Source organism: Hyperolius riggenbachi, chromosome 4, assembly GCF_040937935.1.
Source record: "Hyperolius riggenbachi isolate aHypRig1 chromosome 4, aHypRig1.pri, whole genome shotgun sequence".
Classification (NCBI taxonomy): Eukaryota; Metazoa; Chordata; class Amphibia; order Anura; family Hyperoliidae; genus Hyperolius; species Hyperolius riggenbachi.
Genome location: NC_090649.1, coordinates 41,956,709 through 41,979,071, shown reverse-complemented (window position 1 = coordinate 41,979,071; position 22,363 = coordinate 41,956,709). Strand labels below are relative to the sequence as shown.

Genomic DNA, 22,363 nt, shown 5'->3' with positions numbered 1-22,363 from the left:
CAAACATGACTCTAAGACACACAAGTTAAAGCAGCCTTTGGACACTTGCGTGCCCAAAGGCCTTGCATGTCTTCTAGCAGTGCCAGTGACGTGCAGCATCTCTCCCTCTCCAGTACTCACCTATTAGGCTTCTTTTTAACTGTCTAGAAAAGCCTCGGAAATGCCAAGTCAGCAGCATCTGCTCATCTGGTGTTGTTTTACAACTTTTTGCCTTGTTGTCTTTGCACTCTACTCAGGGCCTTGCTCAAATTTGGAGCGTTCTCTCTAGGCCCTCATTCATTCTACTTTTGTCCTGAGTTTTCTCACAGTAGATGTTGAGATGTTGTGTCAGCTTACCTACAACTTGCTTTCCCAGCACCTAGCAATTAAGAAAACATACTAAAAGTACAGAAAAAAAAAGTAGTAACAAACTTAAGTCAAATGAAAGCAACCACTTTTTTTGCTTGCCGGGACTGAAAGGCTTTTTGGTTTGTAACTTTTGTTGGGAAGTACCTCATCTAAAAACAAGTTAAGGGAAAGAGCAACTTCCTTTTTTTCAATCCTCTCAGCTAAATCTCAGGCCGTGTGCAGAGTGCCCTCCTCATACTGCTATGTGAGCACCTTTGGAGTGCAAAGCCTAATACACACCATACCAATGCCTGTCAGATAGATGGGTCGAACAGATGATTTCCGGCAGGTCCGATCTGATTTCCGATCGTTTTTCTGATGGATTTGCATAGTAGTGATCGGAAATCCGAACGGAAATCCGATCGTGTCTGTCGGAAAGGATCTATCGGCCCATCTATCTGATGGGGAATTGCATGGTGTGCACCAGGCATACGAGAATGAGTATCTTTCAGGTGGTTGTTCCTTGTCAAGTGATTGATTGTAAGTCTCTCCTTGACAAAAGGACTGGAGTAAAGCCAACGGAAATCTGGGAAAAGCAGATAAGAAAAGTAGTATAGGAAAGATGAGTAAGATTGTAAGAAGGAGTGTTTTTCTCTTTCTTGGGGTGGTGAAGCACTTTTGCTGAAAAGTTGTTAAAAGAGGTTGTGTGAGTAAAAGTGAAGGGGAAAGCTGAGATGACATTTTCGTTTGTTAGCAAAGGGAGTGGGGAGTGGCATGTGAAAGAGGAAGTGATGGCCTGGTGATGGTTTGTAATCGTTTTGGAGGAGCTCTGCCTAGTAGAAAGTAAAAGGAGAAGCTTTGATCGCCCAACGTGGGGCTCGAACCCACGACCCTGAGATTAAGAGTCTCATGCTCTACCGACTGAGCTAGCCGGGCTTGCTTGCTTGAGCTGAAATGTCAAAAATTGCAAAATGGCGCCAGCCTCACCTTTGCCATCCGCACAGAAGAAGGCAATCTTGTATGGCCTGATTTGGCTGGCCACGTTTTTCAGCACCGAGCAACAGGGCAAGGCATTGGTGGTTCAGTGGTAGAATTCTCGCCTGCCACGCGGGAGGCCCGGGTTCGATTCCCGGCCAATGCAAATGCTAGGATTTTGGCACACCTCCACACTTTGCACTTCTCAAGCTTAAGACATCTCTGCAGGCCAGAAGCCATTTAAGGACATTTGCAAGAGTCACCGTGGCACTTGGCCACAGTGCTGGCTGACAGTCGAGAAGAGGGACCCTAGTACCCAGCAAACATGACTCTAAGACACACAAGTTAAAGCAGCCTTGGGACACTTGCGTGCCCAAAGGCCTTGCATGTCTTCTAGCAGTGCCAGTGACGTGCAGCATCTCTCCCTCTCCTGTACTCACCTATTAGGCTTCTTTTTAACTGTCTAGAAAAGCCTCGGAAATGCCAAGTCAGCAGCATCTGCTCATCTGGTGTTGTTTTACAACTTTTTGCCTTGTTGTCTTTGCACTCTACTCAGGGCCTTGCTCAAATTTGGAGCGTTCTCTCTAGGCCCTCATTCATTCTACTTTTGTCCTGAGTTTTCTCACAGTAGATGTTGAGATGTTGTTTCAGCTTACCTACAACTTGCTTTCCCAGCACCTAGCAATTAAGAAAACATACTAAAAGTACAGAAAAAAAAGTAGTAACAAACTTAAGTCAAATGAAAGCAACCACTTTTTTTGCTTGCCGGGACTGAAAGGCTTTTTGGTTTGTAACTTTTGTTGGGAAGTACCTCATCTAAAAACAAGTTAAGGGAAAGAGCAACTTCCTTTTTTTCAATCCTCTCAGCTAAATCTCAGGCCGTGTGCAGAGTGCCCTCCTCATACTGCTATGTGAGCACCTTTGGAGTGCAAAGCCTAATACACACCATACCAATGCCTGTCAGATAGATGGGTCGAACAGATGATTTCCGGCAGGTCCGATCTGATTTCCGATCGTTTTTCTGATGGATTTGCATAGTAGTGATCGGAAATCCGAACGGAAATCCGATCGTGTCTGTCGGAAAGGATCTATCGGCCCATCTATCTGATGGGGAATTGCATGGTGTGCACCAGGCATACGAGAATGAGTATCTTTCAGGTGGTTGTTCCTTGTCAAGTGATTGATTGTAAGTCTCTCCTTGACAAAAGGACTGGAGTAAAGCCAACGGAAATCTGGGAAAAGCAGATAAGAAAAGTAGTATAGGAAAGATGAGTAAGATTGTAAGAAGGAGTGTTTTTCTCTTTCTTGGGGTGGTGAAGCACTTTTGCTGAAAAGTTGTTAAAAGAGGTTGTGTGAGTAAAAGTGAAGGTGAAAGCTGAGATGACATTTTCGTTTGTTAGCAAAGGGAGTGGGGAGTGGCATGTGAAAGAGGAAGTGATGGCCTGGTGATGGTTTGTAATCGTTTTGGAGGAGCTCTGCCTAGTAGAAAGTAAAAGGAGAAGCTTTGATCGCCCAACGTGGGGCTCGAACCCACGACCCTGAGATTAAGAGTCTCATGCTCTACCGACTGAGCTAGCCGGGCTTGCTTGCTTGAGCTGAAATGTCAAAAATTGCAAAATGGCGCCAGCCTCACCTTTGCCATCCGCACAGAAGAAGGCAATCTTGTATGGCCTGATTTGGCTGGCCACGTTTTTCAGCACCGAGCAACAGGGCAAGGCATTGGTGGTTCAGTGGTAGAATTCTCGCCTGCCACGCGGGAGGCCCGGGTTCGATTCCCGGCCAATGCAAATGCTAGGATTTTGGCACACCTCCACACTTTGCACTTCTCAAGCTTAAGACATCTCTGCAGGCCAGAAGCCATTTAAGGACATTTGCAAGAGTCACCGTGGCACTTGGCCACAGTGCTGGCTGACAGTCGAGAAGAGGGACCCTAGTACCCAGCAAACATGACTCTAAGACACACAAGTTAAAGCAGCCTTGGGACACTTGCGTGCCCAAAGGCCTTGCATGTCTTCTAGCAGTGCCAGTGACGTGCAGCATCTCTCCCTCTCCAGTACTCACCTATTAGGCTTCTTTTTAACTGTCTAGAAAAGCCTCGGAAATGCCAAGTCAGCAGCATCTGCTCATCTGGTGTTGTTTTACAACTTTTTGCCTTGTTGTCTTTGCACTCTACTCAGGGCCTTGCTCAAATTTGGAGCGTTCTCTCTAGGCCCTCATTCATTCTACTTTTGTCCTGAGTTTTCTCACAGTAGATGTTGAGATGTTGTGTCAGCTTACCTACAACTTGCTTTCCCAGCACCTAGCAATTAAGAAAACATACTAAAAGTACAGAAAAAAAAGTAGTAACAAACTTAAGTCAAATGAAAGCAACCACTTTTTTTGCTTGCCGGGACTGAAAGGCTTTTTGGTTTGTAACTTTTGTTGGGAAGTACCTCATCTAAAAACAAGTTAAGGGAAAGAGCAACTTCCTTTTTTTCAATCCTCTCAGCTAAATCTCAGGCCGTGTGCAGAGTGCCCTCCTCATACTGCTATGTGAGCACCTTTGGAGTGCAAAGCCTAATACACACCATACCAATGCCTGTCAGATAGATGGGTCGAACAGATGATTTCCGGCAGGTCCGATCTGATTTCCGATCGTTTTTCTGATGGATTTGCATAGTAGTGATCGGAAATCCGAACGGAAATCCGATCGTGTCTGTCGGAAAGGATCTATCGGCCCATCTATCTGATGGGGAATTGCATGGTGTGCACCAGGCATACGAGAATGAGTATCTTTCAGGTGGTTGTTCCTTGTCAAGTGATTGATTGTAAGTCTCTCCTTGACAAAAGGACTGGAGTAAAGCCAACGGAAATCTGGGAAAAGCAGATAAGAAAAGTAGTATAGGAAAGATGAGTAAGATTGTAAGAAGGAGTGTTTTTCTCTTTCTTGGGGTGGTGAAGCACTTTTGCTGAAAAGTTGTTAAAAGAGGTTGTGTGAGTAAAAGTGAAGGGGAAAGCTGAGATGACATTTTCGTTTGTTAGCAAAGGGAGTGGGGAGTGGCATGTGAAAGAGGAAGTGATGGCCTGGTGATGGTTTGTAATCGTTTTGGAGGAGCTCTGCCTAGTAGAAAGTAAAAGGAGAAGCTTTGATCGCCCAACGTGGGGCTCGAACCCACGACCCTGAGATTAAGAGTCTCATGCTCTACCGACTGAGCTAGCCGGGCTTGCTTGCTTGAGCTGAAATGTCAAAAATTGCAAAATGGCGCCAGCCTCACCTTTGCCATCCGCACAGAAGAAGGCAATCTTGTATGGCCTGATTTGGCTGGCCACGTTTTTCAGCACCGATCAACAGGGCAAGGCATTGGTGGGTCAGTGGTAGAATTCTCGCCTGCCACGCGGGAGGCCCGGGTTCGATTCCCGGCCAATGCAAATGCTAGGATTTTGGCACACCTCCACACTTTGCACTTCTCAAGCTTAAGACATCTCTGCAGGCCAGAAGCCATTTAAGGACATTTGCAAGAGTCACCGTGGCACTTGGCCACAGTGCTGGCTGACAGTCGAGAAGAGGGACCCTAGTACCCAGCAAACATGACTCTAAGACACACAAGTTAAAGCAGCCTTTGGACACTTGCGTGCCCAAAGGCCTTGCATGTCTTCTAGCAGTGCCAGTGACGTGCAGCATCTCTCCCTCTCCAGTACTCACCTATTAGGCTTCTTTTTAACTGTCTAGAAAAGCCTCGGAAATGCCAAGTCAGCAGCATCTGCTCATCTGGTGTTGTTTTACAACTTTTTGCCTTGTTGTCTTTGCACTCTACTCAGGGCCTTGCTCAAATTTGGAGCGTTCTCTCTAGGCCCTCATTCATTCTACTTTTGTCCTGAGTTTTCTCAAGGTAGATGTTGAGATGTTGTGTCAGCTTACCTACAACTTGCTTTCCCAGCACCTAGCAATTAAGAAAACATACTAAAAGTACAGAAAAAAAAGTAGTAACAAACTTAAGTCAAATGAAAGCAACCACTTTTTTTGCTTGCCGGGACTGAAAGGCTTTTTGGTTTGTAACTTTTGTTGGGAAGTACCTCATCTAAAAACAAGTTAAGGGAAAGAGCAACTTCCTTTTTTTCAATCCTCTCAGCTAAATCTCAGGCCGTGTGCAGAGTGCCCTCCTCATACTGCTATGTGAGCACCTTTGGAGTGCAAAGCCTAATACACACCATACCAATGCCTGTCAGATAGATGGGTCGAACAGATGATTTCCGGCAGGTCCGATCTGATTTCCGATCGTTTTTCTGATGGATTTGCATAGTAGTGATCGGAAATCCGAACGGAAATCCGATCGTGTCTGTCGGAAAGGATCTATCGGCCCATCTATCTGATGGGGAATTGCATGGTGTGCACCAGGCATACGAGAATGAGTATCTTTCAGGTGGTTGTTCCTTGTCAAGTGATTGATTGTAAGTCTCTCCTTGACAAAAGGACTGGAGTAAAGCCAACGGAAATCTGGGAAAAGCAGATAAGAAAAGTAGTATAGGAAAGATGAGTAAGATTGTAAGAAGGAGTGTTTTTCTCTTTCTTGGGGTGGTGAAGCACTTTTGCTGAAAAGTTGTTAAAAGAGGTTGTGTGAGTAAAAGTGAAGGGGAAAGCTGAGATGACATTTTCGTTTGTTAGCAAAGGGAGTGGGGAGTGGCATATGAAAGAGGAAGTGATGGCCTGGTGATGGTTTGTAATCGTTTTGGAGGAGCTCTGCCTAGTAGAAAGTAAAAGGAGAAGCTTTGATCGCCCAACGTGGGGCTCGAACCCACGACCCTGAGATTAAGAGTCTCATGCTCTACCGACTGAGCTAGCCGGGCTTGCTTGCTTGAGCTGAAATGTCAAAAATTGCAAAATGGCGCCAGCCTCACCTTTGCCATCCGCACAGAAGAAGGCAATCTTGTATGGCCTGATTTGGCTGGCCACGTTTTTCAGCACCGAGCAACAGTGCAAGGCATTGGTGGTTCAGTGGTAGAATTCTCGCCTGCCACGCGGGAGGCCCGGGTTCGATTCCCGGCCAATGCAAATGCTAGGATTTTGGCACACCTCCACACTTTGCACTTCTCAAGCTTAAGACATCTCTGCAGGCCAGAAGCCATTTAAGGACATTTGCAAGAGTCACCGTGGCACTTGGCCACAGTGCTGGCTGACAGTCGAGAAGAGGGACCCTAGTACCCAGCAAACATGACTCTAAGACACACAAGTTAAAGCAGCCTTTGGACACTTGCGTGCCCAAAGGCCTTGCATGTCTTCTAGCAGTGCCAGTGACGTGCAGCATCTCTCCCTCTCCAGTACTCACCTATTAGGCTTCTTTTTAACTGTCTAGAAAAGCCTCGGAAATGCCAAGTCAGCAGCATCTGCTCATCTGGTGTTGTTTTACAACTTTTTGCCTTGTTGTCTTTGCACTCTACTCAGGGCCTTGCTCAAATTTGGAGCGTTCTCTCTAGGCCCTCATTCATTCTACTTTTGTCCTGAGTTTTCTCACAGTAGATGTTGAGATGTTGTGTCAGCTTACCTACAACTTGCTTTCCCAGCACCTAGCAATTAAGAAAACATACTAAAAGTACAGAAAAAAAAGTAGTAACAAACTTAAGTCAAATGAAAGCAACCACTTTTTTTGCTTGCCGGGACTGAAAGGCTTTTTGGTTTGTAACTTTTGTTGGGAAGTACCTCATCTAAAAACAAGTTAAGGGAAAGAGCAACTTCCTTTTTTCAATCCTCTCAGCTAAATCTCAGGCCGTGTGCAGAGTGCCCTCCTCATACTGCTATGTGAGCACCTTTGGAGTGCAAAGCCTAATACACACCATACCAATGCCTGTCAGATAGATGGGTCGAACAGATGATTTCCGGCAGGTCCGATCTGATTTCCGATCGTTTTTCTGATGGATTTGCATAGTAGTGATCGGAAATCCGAACGGAAATCCGATCGTGTCTGTCGGAAAGGATCTATCGGCCCATCTATCTGATGGGGAATTGCATGGTGTGCACCAGGCATACGAGAATGAGTATCTTTCAGGTGGTTGTTCCTTGTCAAGTGATTGATTGTAAGTCTCTCCTTGACAAAAGGACTGGAGTAAAGCCAACGGAAATCTGGGAAAAGCAGATAAGAAAAGTAGTATAGGAAAGATGAGTAAGATTGTAAGAAGGAGTGTTTTTCTCTTTCTTGGGGTGGTGAAGCACTTTTGCTGAAAAGTTGTTAAAAGAGGTTGTGTGAGTAAAAGTGAAGGGGAAAGCTGAGATGACATTTTCGTTTGTTAGCAAAGGGAGTGGGGAGTGGCATGTGAAAGAGGAAGTGATGGCCTGGTGATGGTTTGTAATCGTTTTGGAGGAGCTCTGCCTAGTAGAAAGTAAAAGGAGAAGCTTTGATCGCCCAACGTGGGGCTCGAACCCACGACCCTGAGATTAAGAGTCTCATGCTCTACCGACTGAGCTAGCCGGGCTTGCTTGCTTGAGCTGAAATGTCAAAAATTGCAAAATGGCGCCAGCCTCACCTTTGCCATCCGCACAGAAGAAGGCAATCTTGTATGGCCTGATTTGGCTGGCCACGTTTTTCAGCACTGAGCAACAGGGCAAGGCATTGGTGGTTCAGTGGTAGAATTCTCGCCTGCCACGCGGGAGGCCCGGGTTCAATTCCCGGCCAATGCAAATGCTAGGATTTTGGCACACCTCCACACTTTGCACTTCTCAAGCTTAAGACATCTCTGCAGGCCAGAAGCCATTTAAGGACATTTGCAAGAGTCACCGTGGCACTTGGCCACAGTGCTGGCTGACAGTCGAGAAGAGGGACCCTAGTACCCAGCAAACATGACTCTAAGACACACAAGTTAAAGCAGCCTTGGGACACTTGCGTGCCCAAAGGCCTTGCATGTCTTCTAGCAGTGCCAGTGACGTGCAGCATCTCTCCCTCTCCAGTACTCACCTATTAGGCTTCTTTTTAACTGTCTAGAAAAGCCTCGGAAATGCCAAGTCAGCAGCATCTGCTCATCTGGTGTTGTTTTACAACTTTTTGCCTTGTTGTCTTTGCACTCTACTCAGGGCCTTGCTCAAATTTGGAGCGTTCTCTCTAGGCCCTCATTCATTCTACTTTTGTCCTGAGTTTTCTCACAGTAGATGTTGAGATGTTGTGTCAGCTTACCTACAACTTGCTTTCCCAGCACCTAGCAATTAAGAAAACATACTAAAAGTACAGAAAAAAAAGTAGTAACAAACTTAAGTCAAATGAAAGCAACCACTTTTTTTGCTTGCCGGGACTGAAAGGTTTTTTGGTTTGTAACTTTTGTTGGGAAGTACCTCATCTAAAAACAAGTTAAGGGAAAGAGCAACTTCCTTTTTTTCAATCCTCTCAGCTAAATCTCAGGCCGTGTGCAGAGTGCCCTCCTCATACTGCTATGTGAGCACCTTTGGAGTGCAAAGCCTAATACACACCATACCAATGCCTGTCAGATAGATGGGTCGAACAGATGATTTCCGGCAGGTCCGATCTGATTTCCGATCGTTTTTCTGATGGATTTGCATAGTAGTGATCGGAAATCCGAACGGAAATCCGATCGTGTCTGTCGGAAAGGATCTATCGGCCCATCTATCTGATGGGGAATTGCATGGTGTGCACCAGGCATACGAGAATGAGTATCTTTCAGGTGGTTGTTCCTTGTCAAGTGATTGATTGTAAGTCTCTCCTTGACAAAAGGACTGGAGTAAAGCCAACGGAAATCTGGGAAAAGCAGATAAGAAAAGTAGTATAGGAAAGATGAGTAAGATTGTAAGAAGGAGTGTTTTTCTCTTTCTTGGGGTGGTGAAGCACTTTTGCTGAAAAGTTGTTAAAAGAGGTTGTGTGAGTAAAAGTGAAGGGGAAAGCTGAGATGACATTTTCGTTTGTTAGCAAAGGGAGTGGGGAGTGGCATGTGAAAGAGGAAGTGATGGCCTGGTGATGGTTTGTAATCGTTTTGGAGGAGCTCTGCCTAGTAGAAAGTAAAAGGAGAAGCTTTGATCGCCCAACGTGGGGCTCGAACCCACGACCCTGAGATTAAGAGTCTCATGCTCTACCGACTGAGCTAGCCGGGCTTGTTGCTTGAGCTGAAATGTCAAAAATTGCAAAATGGCGCCAGCCTCACCTTTGCCATCCGCACAGAAGAAGGCAATCTTGTATGGCCTGATTTGGCTGGCCACGTTTTTCAGCAATAAGCAACAGGGCAAGGCATTGGTGGTTCAGTGGTAGAATTCTCGCCTGCCACGCGGGAGGCCCGGGTTCGATTCCCGGCCAATGCAAATGCTAGGATTTTGGCACACCTCCACACTTTGCACTTCTCAAGCTTAAGACATCTCTGCAGGCCAGAAGCCATTTAAGGACATTTGCAAGAGTCACCGTGGCACTTGGCCACAGTGCTGGCTGACAGTCGAGAAGAGGGACCCTAGTACCCAGCAAACATGACTCTAAGACACACAAGTTAAAGCAGCCTTTGGACACTTGCGTGCCCAAAGGCCTTGCATGTCTTCTAGCAGTGCCAGTGACGTGCAGCATCTCTCCCTCTCCAGTACTCACCTATTAGGCTTCTTTTTAACTGTCTAGAAAAGCCTCGGAAATGCCAAGTCAGCAGCATCTGCTCATCTGGTGTTGTTTTACAACTTTTTGCCTTGTTGTCTTTGCACTCTACTCAGGGCCTTGCTCAAATTTGGAGCGTTCTCTCTAGGCCCTCATTCATTCTACTTTTGTCCTGAGTTTTCTCACAGTAGATGTTGAGATGTTGTGTCAGCTTACCTACAACTTGCTTTCCCAGCACCTAGCAATTAAGAAAACATACTAAAAGTACAGAAAAAAAAGTAGTAACAAACTTAAGTCAAATGAAAGCAACCACTTTTTTTGCTTGCCGGGACTGAAAGGCTTTTTGGTTTGTAACTTTTGTTGGGAAGTACCTCATCTAAAAACAAGTTAAGGGAAAGAGCAACTTCCTTTTTTTCAATCCTCTCAGCTAAATCTCAGGCCGTGTGCAGAGTGCCCTCCTCATACTGCTATGTGAGCACCTTTGGAGTGCAAAGCCTAATACACACCATACCAATGCCTGTCAGATAGATGGGTCGAACAGATGATTTCCGGCAGGTCCGATCTGATTTCCGATCGTTTTTCTGATGGATTTGCATAGTAGTGATCGGAAATCCGAACGGAAATCCGATCGTGTCTGTCGGAAAGGATCTATCGGCCCATCTATCTGATGGGGAATTGCATGGTGTGCACCAGGCATACGAGAATGAGTATCTTTCAGGTGGTTGTTCCTTGTCAAGTGATTGATTGTAAGTCTCTCCTTGACAAAAGGACTGGAGTAAAGCCAACGGAAATCTGGGAAAAGCAGATAAGAAAAGTAGTATAGGAAAGATGAGTAAGATTGTAAGAAGGAGTGTTTTTCTCTTTCTTGGGGTGGTGAAGCACTTTTGCTGAAAAGTTGTTAAAAGAGGTTGTGTGAGTAAAAGTGAAGGGGAAAGCTGAGATGACATTTTCGTTTGTTAGCAAAGGGAGTGGGGAGTGGCATGTGAAAGAGGAGGTGATGGCCTGGTGATGGTTTGTAATCGTTTTGGAGGAGCTCTGCCTAGTAGAAAGTAAAAGGAGAAGCTTTGATCGCCCAACGTGGGGCTCGAACCCACGACCCTGAGATTAAGAGTCTCATGCTCTACCGACTGAGCTAGCCGGGCTTGCTTGCTTGAGCTGAAATGTCAAAAATTGCAAAATGGCGCCAGCCTCACCTTTGCCATCCGCACAGAAGAAGGCAATCTTGTATGGCCTGATTTGGCTGGCCACGTTTTTCAGCACCGAGCAACAGGGCAAGGCATTGGTGGTTCAGTGGTAGAATTCTCGCCTGCCACGCGGGAGGCCCGGGTTCGATTCCCGGCCAATGCAAATGCTAGGATTTTGGCACACCTCCACACTTTGCACTTCTCAAGCTTAAGACATCTCTGCAGGCCAGAAGCCATTTAAGGACATTTGCAAGAGTCACCGTGGCACTTGGCCACAGTGCTGGCTGACAGTCGAGAAGAGGGACCCTAGTACCCAGCAAACATGACTCTAAGACACACAAGTTAAAGCAGCCTTGGGACACTTGCGTGCCCAAAGGCCTTGCATGTCTTCTAGCAGTGCCAGTGACGTGCAGCATCTCTCCCTCTCCAGTACTCACCTATTAGGCTTCTTTTTAACTGTCTAGAAAAGCCTCGGAAATGCCAAGTCAGCAGCATCTGCTCATCTGGTGTTGTTTTACAACTTTTTGCCTTGTTGTCTTTGCACTCTACTCAGGGCCTTGCTCAAATTTGGAGCGTTCTCTCTAGGCCCTCATTCATTCTACTTTTGTCCTGAGTTTTCTCACAGTAGATGTTGAGATGTTGTGTCAGCTTACCTACAACTTGCTTTCCCAGCACCTAGCAATTAAGAAAACATACTAAAAGTACAGAAAAAAAAGTAGTAACAAACTTAAGTCAAATGAAAGCAACCACTTTTTTTGCTTGCCGGGACTGAAAGGCTTTTTGGTTTGTAACTTTTGTTGGGAAGTACCTCATCTAAAAACAAGTTAAGGGAAAGAGCAACTTCCTTTTTTTCAATCCTCTCAGCTAAATCTCAGGCCGTGTGCAGAGTGCCCTCCTCATACTGCTATGTGAGCACCTTTGGAGTGCAAAGCCTAATACACACCATACCAATGCCTGTCAGATAGATGGGTCGAACAGATGATTTCCGGCAGGTCCGATCTGATTTCCGATCGTTTTTCTGATGGATTTGCATAGTAGTGATCGGAAATCCGAACGGAAATCCGATCGTGTCTGTCGGAAAGGATCTATCGGCCCATCTATCTGATGGGGAATTGCATGGTGTGCACCAGGCATACGAGAATGAGTATCTTTCAGGTGGTTGTTCCTTGTCAAGTGATTGATTGTAAGTCTCTCCTTGACAAAAGGACTGGAGTAAAGCCAACGGAAATCTGGGAAAAGCAGATAAGAAAAGTAGTATAGGAAAGATGAGTAAGATTGTAAGAAGGAGTGTTTTTCTCTTTCTTGGGGTGGTGAAGCACTTTTGCTGAAAAGTTGTTAAAAGAGGTTGTGTGAGTAAAAGTGAAGGGGAAAGCTGAGATGACATTTTCGTTTGTTAGCAAAGGGAGTGGGGAGTGGCATGTGAAAGAGGAAGTGATGGCCTGGTGATGGTTTGTAATCGTTTTGGAGGAGCTCTGCCTAGTAGAAAGTAAAAGGAGAAGCTTTGATCGCCCAACGTGGGGCTCGAACCCACGACCCTGAGATTAAGAGTCTCATGCTCTACCGACTGAGCTAGCCGGGCTTGCTTGCTTGAGCTGAAATGTCAAAAATTGCAAAATGGCGCCAGCCTCACCTTTGCCATCCGCACAGAAGAAGGCAATCTTGTATGGCCTGATTTGGCTGGCCACGTTTTTCAGCACCGAGCAACAGGGCAAGGCATTGGTGGTTCAGTGGTAGAATTCTCGCCTGCCACGCGGGAGTCCCGAGTTCGATTCCCGGCCAATGCAAATGCTAGGATTTTGGCACACCTCCACACTTTGCACTTCTCAAGCTTAAGACATCTCTGCAGGCCAGAAGCCATTTAAGGACATTTGCAAGAGTCACCGTGGCACTTGGCCACAGTGCTGGCTGACAGTCGAGAAGACGGACCCTAGTACCCAGCAAACATGACTCTAAGACACACAAGTTAAAGCAGCCTTGGGACACTTGCGTGCCCAAAGGCCTTGCATGTCTTCTAGCAGTGCCAGTGACGTGCAGCATCTCTCCCTCTCCAGTACTCACCTATTAGGCTTCTTTTTAACTGTCTAGAAAAGCCTCGGAAATGCCAAGTCAGCAGCATCTGCTCATCTGGTGTTGTTTTACAACTTTTTGCCTTGTTGTCTTTGCACTCTACTCAGGGCCTTGCTCAAATTTGGAGCGTTCTCTCTAGGCCCTCATTCATTCTACTTTTGTCCTGAGTTTTCTCACAGTAGATGTTGAGATGTTGTGTCAGCTTACCTACAACTTGCTTTCCCAGCACCTAGCAATTAAGAAAACATACTAAAAGTACAGAAAAAAAAGTAGTAACAAACTTAAGTCAAATGAAAGCAACCACTTTTTTTGCTTGCCGGGACTGAAAGGCTTTTTGGTTTGTAACTTTTGTTGGGAAGTACCTCATCTAAAAACAAGTTAAGGGAAAGAGCAACTTCCTTTTTTTCAATCCTCTCAGCTAAATCTCAGGCCGTGTGCAGAGTGCCCTCCTCATACTGCTATGTGAGCACCTTTGGAGTGCAAAGCCTAATACACACCATACCAATGCCTGTCAGATAGATGGGTCGAACAGATGATTTCCGGCAGGTCCGATCTGATTTCCGATCGTTTTTCTGATGGATTTGCATAGTAGTGATCGGAAATCCGAACGGAAATCCGATCGTGTCTGTCGGAAAGGATCTATCGGCCCATCTATCTGATGGGGAATTGCATGGTGTGCACCAGGCATACGAGAATGAGTATCTTTCAGGTGGTTGTTCCTTGTCAAGTGATTGATTGTAAGTCTCTCCTTGACAAAAGGACTGGAGTAAAGCCAACGGAAATCTGGGAAAAGCAGATAAGAAAAGTAGTATAGGAAAGATGAGTAAGATTGTAAGAAGGAGTGTTTTTCTCTTTCTTGGGGTGGTGAAGCACTTTTGCTGAAAAGTTGTTAAAAGAGGTTGTGTGAGTAAAAGTGAAGGGGAAAGCTGAGATGACATTTTCGTTTGTTAGCAAAGGGAGTGGGGAGTGGCATGTGAAAGAGGAAGTGATGGCCTGGTGATGGTTTGTAATCGTTTTGGAGGAGCTCTGCCTAGTAGAAAGTAAAAGGAGAAGCTTTGATCGCCCAACGTGGGGCTCGAACCCACGACCCTGAGATTAAGAGTCTCATGCTCTACCGACTGAGCTAGCCGGGCTTGCTTGCTTGAGCTGAAATGTCAAAAATTGCAAAATGGCGCCAGCCTCACCTTTGCCATCCGCACAGAAGAAGGCAATCTTGTATGGCCTGATTTGGCTGGCCACGTTTTTCAGCACCGAGCAACAGGGCAAGGCATTGGTGGTTCAGTGGTAGAATTCTCGCCTGCCACGCGGGAGGCCCGGGTTCGATTCCCGGCCAATGCAAATGCTAGGATTTTGGCACACCTCCACACTTTGCACTTCTCAAGCTTAAGACATCTCTGCAGGCCAGAAGCCATTTAAGGACATTTGCAAGAGTCACCGTGGCACTTGGCCACAGTGCTGGCTGACAGTCGAGAAGAGGGACCCTAGTACCCAGCAAACATGACTCTAAGACACACAAGTTAAAGCAGCCTTTGGACACTTGCGTGCCCAAAGGCCTTGCATGTCTTCTAGCAGTGCCAGTGACGTGCAGCATCTCTCCCTCTCCAGTACTCACCTATTAGGCTTCTTTTTAACTGTCTAGAAAAGCCTCGGAAATGCCAAGTCAGCAGCATCTGCTCATCTGGTGTTGTTTTACAACTTTTTGCCTTGTTGTCTTTGCACTCTACTCAGGGCCTTGCTCAAATTTGGAGCGTTCTCTCTAGGCCCTCATTCATTCTACTTTTGTCCTGAGTTTTCTCACAGTAGATGTTGAGATGTTGTGTCAGCTTACCTACAACTTGCTTTCCCAGCACCTAGCAATTAAGAAAACATACTAAAAGTACAGAAAAAAAAGTAGTAACAAACTTAAGTCAAATGAAAGCAACCACTTTTTTTGCTTGCCGGGACTGAAAGGCTTTTTGGTTTGTAACTTTTGTTGGGAAGTACCTCATCTAAAAACAAGTTAAGGGAAAGAGCAACTTCCTTTTTTTCAATCCTCTCAGCTAAATCTCAGGCCGTGTGCAGAGTGCCCTCCTCATACTGCTATGTGAGCACCTTTGGAGTGCAAAGCCTAATACACACCATACCAATGCCTGTCAGATAGATGGGTCGAACAGATGATTTCCGGCAGGTCCGATCTGATTTCCGATCGTTTTTCTGATGGATTTGCATAGTAGTGATCGGAAATCCGAACGGAAATCCGATCGTGTCTGTCGGAAAGGATCTATCGGCCCATCTATCTGATGGGGAATTGCATGGTGTGCACCAGGCATATGAGAATGAGTATCTTTCAGGTGGTTGTTCCTTGTCAAGTGATTGATTGTAAGTCTCTCCTTGACAAAAGGACTGGAGTAAAGCCAACGGAAATCTGGGAAAAGCAGATAAGAAAAGTAGTATAGGAAAGATGAGTAAGATTGTAAGAAGGAGTGTTTTTCTCTTTCTTGGGGTGGTGAAGCACTTTTGCTGAAAAGTTGTTAAAAGAGGTTGTGTGAGTAAAAGTGAAGGGGAAAGCTGAGATGACATTTTCATTTGTTAGCAAAGGGAGTGGGGAGTGGCATGTGAAAGAGGAAGTGATGGCCTGGTGATGGTTTGTAATCGTTTTGGAGGAGCTCTGCCTAGTAGAAAGTAAAAGGAGAAGCTTTGATCGCCCAACGTGGGGCTCGAACCCACGACCCTGAGATTAAGGGTCTCATGCTCTACCGACTGAGCTAGCCGGGCTTGCTTGCTTGAGCTGAAATGTCAAAAATTGCAAAATGGCGCCAGCCTCACCTTTGCCATCCGCACAGAAGAAGGCAATCTTGTATGGCCTGATTTGGCTGGCCACGTTTTTCAGCACCGAGCAACAGGGCAAGGCATTGGTGGTTCAGTGGTAGAATTCTCGCCTGCCACGCGGGAGGCCCGGGTTCGATTCCCGGCCAATGCAAATGCTAGGATTTTGGCACACCTCCACACTTTGCACTTCTCAAGCTTAAGACATCTCTGCAGGCCAGAAGCCATTTAAGGACATTTGCAAGAGTCACCGTGGCACTTGGCCACAGTGCTGGCTGACAGTCGAGAAGAGGGACCCTAGTACCCAGCAAACATGACTCTAAGACACACAAGTTAAAGCAGCCTTTGGACACTTGCGTGCCCAAAGGCCTTGCATGTCTTCTAGCAGTGCCAGTGACGTGCAGCATCTCTCCCTCTCCAGTACTCACCTATTAGGCTTCTTTTTAACTGTCTAGAAAAGCCTCGGAAATGCCAAGTCAGCAGCATCTGCTCATCTGGTGTTGTTTTACAACTTTTTGCCTTGTTGTCTTTGCACTCTACTCAGGGCCTTGCTCAAATTTGGAGCGTTCTCTCTAGGCCCTCATTCATTCTACTTTTGTCCTGAGTTTTCTCACAGTAGATGTTGAGATGTTGTGTCAGCTTACCTACAACTTGCTTTCCCAGCACCTAGCAATTAAGAAAACATACTAAAAGTACAGAAAAAAAAGTAGTAACAAACTTAAGTCAAATGAAAGCAACCACTTTTTTTGCTTGCCGGGACTGAAAGGCTTTTTGGTTTGTAACTTTTGTTGGGAAGTACCTCATCTAAAAACAAGTTAAGGGAAAGAGCAACTTCCTTTTTTTCAATCCTCTCAGCTAAATCTCAGGCCGTGTGCAGAGTGCCCTCCTCATACTGCTATGTGAGCACCTTTGGAGTGCAAAGCCTAATACACACCATACCAATGCCTGTCAGATAGATGGGTCGAACAGATGATTTCCGGCAGGTCCGATCTGATTTCCGATCGTTTTTCTGATGGATTTGCATAGTAGTGATCGGAAATCCGAACGGAAATCCGATCGTGTCTGTCGGAAAGGATCTATCGGCCCATCTATCTGATGGGGAATTGCATGGTGTGCACCAGGCATACGAGAATGAGTATCTTTCAGGTGGTTGTTCCTTGTCAAGTGATTGATTGTAAGTCTCTCCTTGACAAAAGGACTGGAGTAAAGCCAACGGAAATCTGGGAAAAGCAGATAAGAAAAGTAGTATAGGAAAGATGAGTAAGATTGTAAGAAGGAGTGTTTTTCTCTTTCTTGGGGTGGTGAAGCACTTTTGCTGAAAAGTTGTTAAAAGAGGTTGTGTGAGTAAAAGTGAAGGGGAAAGCTGAGATGACATTTTCGTTTGTTAGCAAAGGGAGTGGGGAGTGGCATGTGAAAGAGGAGGTGATGGCCTGGTGATGGTTTGTAATCGTTTTGGAGGAGCTCTGCCTAGTAGAAAGTAAAAGGAGAAGCTTTGATCGCCCAACGTGGGGCTCGAACCCACGACCCTGAGATTAAGAGTCTCATGCTCTACCGACTGAGCTAGCCGGGCTTGCTTGCTTGAGCTGAAATGTCAAAAATTGCAAAATGGCGCCAGCCTCACCTTTGCCATCCGCACAGAAGAAGGCAATCTTGTATGGCCTGATTTGGCTGGCCACGTTTTTCAGCACCGAGCAACAGGGCAAGGCATTGGTGGTTCAGTGGTAGAATTCTCGCCTGCCACGCGGGAGGCCCGGGTTCGATTCCCGGCCAATGCAAATGCTAGGATTTTGGCACACCTCCACACTTTGCACTTCTCAAGCTTAAGACATCTCTGCAGGCCAGAAGCCATTTAAGGACATTTGCAAGAGTCACCGTGGCACTTGGCCACAGTGCTGGCTGACAGTCGAGAAGAGGGACCCTAGTACCCAGCAAACATGACTCTAAGACACACAAGTTAAAGCAGCCTTGGGACACTTGCGTGCCCAAAGGCCTTGCATGTCTTCTAGCAGTGCCAGTGACGTGCAGCATCTCTCCCTCTCCAGTACTCACCTATTAGGCTTCTTTTTAACTGTCTAGAAAAGCCTCGGAAATGCCAAGTCAGCAGCATCTGCTCATCTGGTGTTGTTTTACAACTTTTTGCCTTGTTGTCTTTGCACTCTACTCAGGGCCTTGCTCAAATTTGGAGCGTTCTCTCTAGGCCCTCATTCATTCTACTTTTGTCCTGAGTTTTCTCACAGTAGATGTTGAGATGTTGTGTCAGCTTACCTACAACTTGCTTTCCCAGCACCTAGCAATTAAGAAAACATACTAAAAGTACAGAAAAAAAAGTAGTAACAAACTTAAGTCAAATGAAAGCAACCACTTTTTTTGCTTGCCGGGACTGAAAGGCTTTTTGGTTTGTAACTTTTGTTGGGAAGTACCTCATCTAAAAACAAGTTAAGGGAAAGAGCAACTTCCTTTTTTTCAATCCTCTCAGCTAAATCTCAGGCCGTGTGCAGAGTGCCCTCCTCATACTGCTATGTGAGCACCTTTGGAGTGCAAAGCCTAATACACACCATACCAATGCCTGTCAGATAGATGGGTCGAACAGATGATTTCCGGCAGGTCCGATCTGATTTCCGATCGTTTTTCTGATGGATTTGCATAGTAGTGATCGGAAATCCGAACGGAAATCCGATCGTGTCTGTCGGAAAGGATCTATCGGCCCATCTATCTGATGGGGAATTGCATGGTGTGCACCAGGCATACGAGAATGAGTATCTTTCAGGTGGTTGTTCCTTGTCAAGTGATTGATTGTAAGTCTCTCCTTGACAAAAGGACTGGAGTAAAGCCAACGGAAATCTGGGAAAAGCAGATAAGAAAAGTAGTATAGGAAAGATGAGTAAGATTGTAAGAAGGAGTGTTTTTCTCTTTCTTGGGGTGGTGAAGCACTTTTGCTGAAAAGTTGTTAAAAGAGGTTGTGTGAGTAAAAGTGAAGGGGAAAGCTGAGATGACATTTTCGTTTGTTAGCAAAGGGAGTGGGGAGTGGCATGTGAAAGAGGAAGTGATGGCCTGGTGATGGTTTGTAATCGTTTTGGAGGAGCTCTGCCTAGTAGAAAGTAAAAGGAGAAGCTTTGATCGCCCAACGTGGGGCTCGAACCCACGACCCTGAGATTAAGAGTCTCATGCTCTACCGACTGAGCTAGCCAGGCTTGCTTGCTTGAGCTGAAATGTCAAAAATTGCAAAATGGCGCCAGCCTCACCTTTGCCATCCGCACAGAAGAAGGCAATCTTGTATGGCCTGATTTGGCTGGCCACGTTTTTCAGCACCGAGCAACAGGGCAAGGCATTGGTGGTTCAGTGGTAGAATTCTCGCCTGCCACGCGGGAGTCCCGGGTTCGATTCCCGGCCAATGCAAATGCTAGGATTTTGGCACACCTCCACACTTTGCACTTCTCAAGCTTAAGACATCTCTGCAGGCCAGAAGCCATTTAAGGACATTTGCAAGAGTCACCGTGGCACTTGGCCACAGTGCTGGCTGACAGTCGAGAAGACGGACCCTAGTACCCAGCAAACATGACTCTAAGACACACAAGTTAAAGCAGCCTTGGGACACTTGCGTGCCCAAAGGCCTTGCATGTCTTCTAGCAGTGCCAGTGACGTGCAGCATCTCTCCCTCTCCAGTACTCACCTATTAGGCTTCTTTTTAACTGTCTAGAAAAGCCTCGGAAATGCCAAGTCAGCAGCATCTGCTCATCTGGTGTTGTTTTACAACTTTTTGCCTTGTTGTCTTTGCACTCTACTCAGGGCCTTGCTCAAATTTGGAGCGTTCTCTCTAGGCCCTCATTCATTCTACTTTTGTCCTGAGTTTTCTCACAGTAGATGTTGAGATGTTGTGTCAGCTTACCTACAACTTGCTTTCCCAGCACCTAGCAATTAAGAAAACATACTAAAAGTACAGAAAAAAAAGTAGTAACAAACTTAAGTCAAATGAAAGCAACCACTTTTTTTGCTTGCCGGGACTGAAAGGCTTTTTGGTTTGTAACTTTTGTTGGGAAGTACCTCATCTAAAAACAAGTTAAGGGAAAGAGCAACTTCCTTTTTTTCAATCCTCTCAGCTAAATCTCAGGCCGTGTGCAGAGTGCCCTCCTCATACTGCTATGTGAGCACCTTTGGAGTGCAAAGCCTAATACACACCATACCAATGCCTGTCAGATAGATGGGTCGAACAGATGATTTCCGGCAGGTCCGATCTGATTTCCGATCGTTTTTCTGATGGATTTGCATAGTAGTGATCGGAAATCCGAACGGAAATCCGATCGTGTCTGTCGGAAAGGATCTATCGGCCCATCTATCTGATGGGGAATTGCATGGTGTGCACCAGGCATACGAGAATGAGTATCTTTCAGGTGGTTGTTCCTTGTCAAGTGATTGATTGTAAGTCTCTCCTTGACAAAAGGACTGGAGTAAAGCCAACGGAAATCTGGGAAAAGCAGATAAGAAAAGTAGTATAGGAAAGATGAGTAAGATTGTAAGAAGGAGTGTTTTTCTCTTTCTTGGGGTGGTGAAGCACTTTTGCTGAAAAGTTGTTAAAAGAGGTTGTGTGAGTAAAAGTGAAGGGGAAAGCTGAGATGACATTTTCGTTTGTTAGCAAAGGGAGTGGGGAGTGGCATGTGAAAGAGGAAGTGATGGCCTGGTGATGGTTTGTAATCGTTTTGGAGGAGCTCTGCCTAGTAGAAAGTAAAAGGAGAAGCTTTGATCGCCCAACGTGGGGCTCGAACCCACGACCCTGAGATTAAGAGTCTCATGCTCTACCGACTGAGCTAGCCGGGCTTGCTTGCTTGAGCTGAAATGTCAAAAATTGCAAAATGGCGCCAGCCTCACCTTTGCCATCCGCACAGAAGAAGGCAATCTTGTATGGCCTGATTTGGCTGGCCACGTTTTTCAGCACCGAGCAACAGGGCAAGGCATTGGTGGTTCAGTGGTAGAATTCTCGCCTGCCACGCGGGAGGCCCGGGTTCGATTCCCGGCCAATGCAAATGCTAGGATTTTGGCACACCTCCACACTTTGCACTTCTCAAGCTTAAGACATCTCTGCAGGCCAGAAGCCATTTAAGGACATTTGCAAGAGTCACCGTGGCACTTGGCCACAGTGCTGGCTGACAGTCGAGAAGAGGGACCCTAGTACCCAGCAAACATGACTCTAAGACACACAAGTTAAAGCAGCCTTTGGACACTTGCGTGCCCAAAGGCCTTGCATGTCTTCTAGCAGTGCCAGTGACGTGCAGCATCTCTCCCTCTCCAGTACTCACCTATTAGGCTTCTTTTTAACTGTCTAGAAAAGCCTCGGAAATGCCAAGTCAGCAGCATCTGCTCATCTGGTGTTGTTTTACAACTTTTTGCCTTGTTGTCTTTGCACTCTACTCAGGGCCTTGCTCAAATTTGGAGCGTTCTCTCTAGGCCCTCATTCATTCTACTTTTGTCCTGAGTTTTCTCACAGTAGATGTTGAGATGTTGTGTCAGCTTACCTACAACTTGCTTTCCCAGCACCTAGCAATTAAGAAAACATACTAAAAGTACAGAAAAAAAAGTAGTAACAAACTTAAGTCAAATGAAAGCAACCACTTTTTTTGCTTGCCGGGACTGAAAGGCTTTTTGGTTTGTAACTTTTGTTGGGAAGTACCTCATCTAAAAACAAGTTAAGGGAAAGAGCAACTTCCTTTTTTTCAATCCTCTCAGCTAAATCTCAGGCCGTGTGCAGAGTGCCCTCCTCATACTGCTATGTGAGCACCTTTGGAGTGCAAAGCCTAATACACACCATACCAATGCCTGTCAGATAGATGGGTCGAACAGATGATTTCCGGCAGGTCCGATCTGATTTCCGATCGTTTTTCTGATGGATTTGCATAGTAGTGATCGGAAATCCGAACGGAAATCCGATCGTGTCTGTCGGAAAGGATCTATCGGCCCATCTATCTGATGGGGAATTGCATGGTGTGCACCAGGCATATGAGAATGAGTATCTTTCAGGTGGTTGTTCCTTGTCAAGTGATTGATTGTAAGTCTCTCCTTGACAAAAGGACTGGAGTAAAGCCAACGGAAATCTGGGAAAAGCAGATAAGAAAAGTAGTATAGGAAAGATGAGTAAGATTGTAAGAAGGAGTGTTTTTCTCTTTCTTGGGGTGGTGAAGCACTTTTGCTGAAAAGTTGTTAAAAGAGGTTGTGTGAGTAAAAGTGAAGGGGAAAGCTGAGATGACATTTTCATTTGTTAGCAAAGGGAGTGGGGAGTGGCATGTGAAAGAGGAAGTGATGGCCTGGTGATGGTTTGTAATCGTTTTGGAGGAGCTCTGCCTAGTAGAAAGTAAAAGGAGAAGCTTTGATCGCCCAACGTGGGGCTCGAACCCACGACCCTGAGATTAAGGGTCTCATGCTCTACCGACTGAGCTAGCCAGGCTTGCTTGCTTGAGCTGAAATGTCAAAAAT

General features: G+C 46.0%; 23 non-coding genes across 23 annotated transcripts; 11 read left to right on the top strand and 12 right to left on the bottom strand.

Annotated features, from left to right (window-relative positions):
- Window positions 1–1,190: 1,190 nt before the first annotated feature.
- Window positions 1,191–1,263, bottom strand: TRNAK-CUU (transfer RNA lysine (anticodon CUU)). Its single transcript has one exon. It is a non-coding gene; the product is annotated as a tRNA-Lys (tRNA).
- A 134-nt stretch (window positions 1,264–1,397) lies between these two features.
- On the top strand, window positions 1,398–1,468 carry TRNAG-GCC (transfer RNA glycine (anticodon GCC)). The gene has a single exon. It is a non-coding gene; the product is annotated as a tRNA-Gly (tRNA).
- A 1,343-nt stretch (window positions 1,469–2,811) lies between these two features.
- TRNAK-CUU (transfer RNA lysine (anticodon CUU)) lies at window positions 2,812–2,884 on the bottom strand. Its single transcript has one exon. It is a non-coding gene; the product is annotated as a tRNA-Lys (tRNA).
- A 134-nt stretch (window positions 2,885–3,018) lies between these two features.
- Window positions 3,019–3,089, top strand: TRNAG-GCC (transfer RNA glycine (anticodon GCC)). The gene has a single exon. It is a non-coding gene; the product is annotated as a tRNA-Gly (tRNA).
- Window positions 3,090–4,432: 1,343 nt separating this feature from the next.
- On the bottom strand, window positions 4,433–4,505 carry TRNAK-CUU (transfer RNA lysine (anticodon CUU)). The gene has a single exon. It is a non-coding gene; the product is annotated as a tRNA-Lys (tRNA).
- Window positions 4,506–6,053: 1,548 nt separating this feature from the next.
- Window positions 6,054–6,126, bottom strand: TRNAK-CUU (transfer RNA lysine (anticodon CUU)). The gene has a single exon. It is a non-coding gene; the product is annotated as a tRNA-Lys (tRNA).
- A 134-nt stretch (window positions 6,127–6,260) lies between these two features.
- Window positions 6,261–6,331, top strand: TRNAG-GCC (transfer RNA glycine (anticodon GCC)). Its single transcript has one exon. It is a non-coding gene; the product is annotated as a tRNA-Gly (tRNA).
- A 1,342-nt stretch (window positions 6,332–7,673) lies between these two features.
- On the bottom strand, window positions 7,674–7,746 carry TRNAK-CUU (transfer RNA lysine (anticodon CUU)). The gene has a single exon. It is a non-coding gene; the product is annotated as a tRNA-Lys (tRNA).
- Window positions 7,747–7,880: 134 nt separating this feature from the next.
- Window positions 7,881–7,951, top strand: TRNAG-GCC (transfer RNA glycine (anticodon GCC)). Its single transcript has one exon. It is a non-coding gene; the product is annotated as a tRNA-Gly (tRNA).
- A 1,343-nt stretch (window positions 7,952–9,294) lies between these two features.
- On the bottom strand, window positions 9,295–9,367 carry TRNAK-CUU (transfer RNA lysine (anticodon CUU)). The gene has a single exon. It is a non-coding gene; the product is annotated as a tRNA-Lys (tRNA).
- Window positions 9,368–9,500: 133 nt separating this feature from the next.
- Window positions 9,501–9,571, top strand: TRNAG-GCC (transfer RNA glycine (anticodon GCC)). The gene has a single exon. It is a non-coding gene; the product is annotated as a tRNA-Gly (tRNA).
- A 1,343-nt stretch (window positions 9,572–10,914) lies between these two features.
- TRNAK-CUU (transfer RNA lysine (anticodon CUU)) lies at window positions 10,915–10,987 on the bottom strand. The gene has a single exon. It is a non-coding gene; the product is annotated as a tRNA-Lys (tRNA).
- Window positions 10,988–11,121: 134 nt separating this feature from the next.
- TRNAG-GCC (transfer RNA glycine (anticodon GCC)) lies at window positions 11,122–11,192 on the top strand. The gene has a single exon. It is a non-coding gene; the product is annotated as a tRNA-Gly (tRNA).
- Window positions 11,193–12,535: 1,343 nt separating this feature from the next.
- On the bottom strand, window positions 12,536–12,608 carry TRNAK-CUU (transfer RNA lysine (anticodon CUU)). The gene has a single exon. It is a non-coding gene; the product is annotated as a tRNA-Lys (tRNA).
- Window positions 12,609–14,156: 1,548 nt separating this feature from the next.
- TRNAK-CUU (transfer RNA lysine (anticodon CUU)) lies at window positions 14,157–14,229 on the bottom strand. The gene has a single exon. It is a non-coding gene; the product is annotated as a tRNA-Lys (tRNA).
- A 134-nt stretch (window positions 14,230–14,363) lies between these two features.
- TRNAG-GCC (transfer RNA glycine (anticodon GCC)) lies at window positions 14,364–14,434 on the top strand. Its single transcript has one exon. It is a non-coding gene; the product is annotated as a tRNA-Gly (tRNA).
- Window positions 14,435–15,984: 1,550 nt separating this feature from the next.
- Window positions 15,985–16,055, top strand: TRNAG-GCC (transfer RNA glycine (anticodon GCC)). The gene has a single exon. It is a non-coding gene; the product is annotated as a tRNA-Gly (tRNA).
- A 1,343-nt stretch (window positions 16,056–17,398) lies between these two features.
- Window positions 17,399–17,471, bottom strand: TRNAK-CUU (transfer RNA lysine (anticodon CUU)). The gene has a single exon. It is a non-coding gene; the product is annotated as a tRNA-Lys (tRNA).
- A 134-nt stretch (window positions 17,472–17,605) lies between these two features.
- TRNAG-GCC (transfer RNA glycine (anticodon GCC)) lies at window positions 17,606–17,676 on the top strand. The gene has a single exon. It is a non-coding gene; the product is annotated as a tRNA-Gly (tRNA).
- A 1,343-nt stretch (window positions 17,677–19,019) lies between these two features.
- TRNAK-CUU (transfer RNA lysine (anticodon CUU)) lies at window positions 19,020–19,092 on the bottom strand. The gene has a single exon. It is a non-coding gene; the product is annotated as a tRNA-Lys (tRNA).
- Window positions 19,093–19,226: 134 nt separating this feature from the next.
- TRNAG-GCC (transfer RNA glycine (anticodon GCC)) lies at window positions 19,227–19,297 on the top strand. Its single transcript has one exon. It is a non-coding gene; the product is annotated as a tRNA-Gly (tRNA).
- Window positions 19,298–20,640: 1,343 nt separating this feature from the next.
- TRNAK-CUU (transfer RNA lysine (anticodon CUU)) lies at window positions 20,641–20,713 on the bottom strand. Its single transcript has one exon. It is a non-coding gene; the product is annotated as a tRNA-Lys (tRNA).
- Window positions 20,714–20,847: 134 nt separating this feature from the next.
- TRNAG-GCC (transfer RNA glycine (anticodon GCC)) lies at window positions 20,848–20,918 on the top strand. Its single transcript has one exon. It is a non-coding gene; the product is annotated as a tRNA-Gly (tRNA).
- Window positions 20,919–22,363: the final 1,445 nt, after the last annotated feature.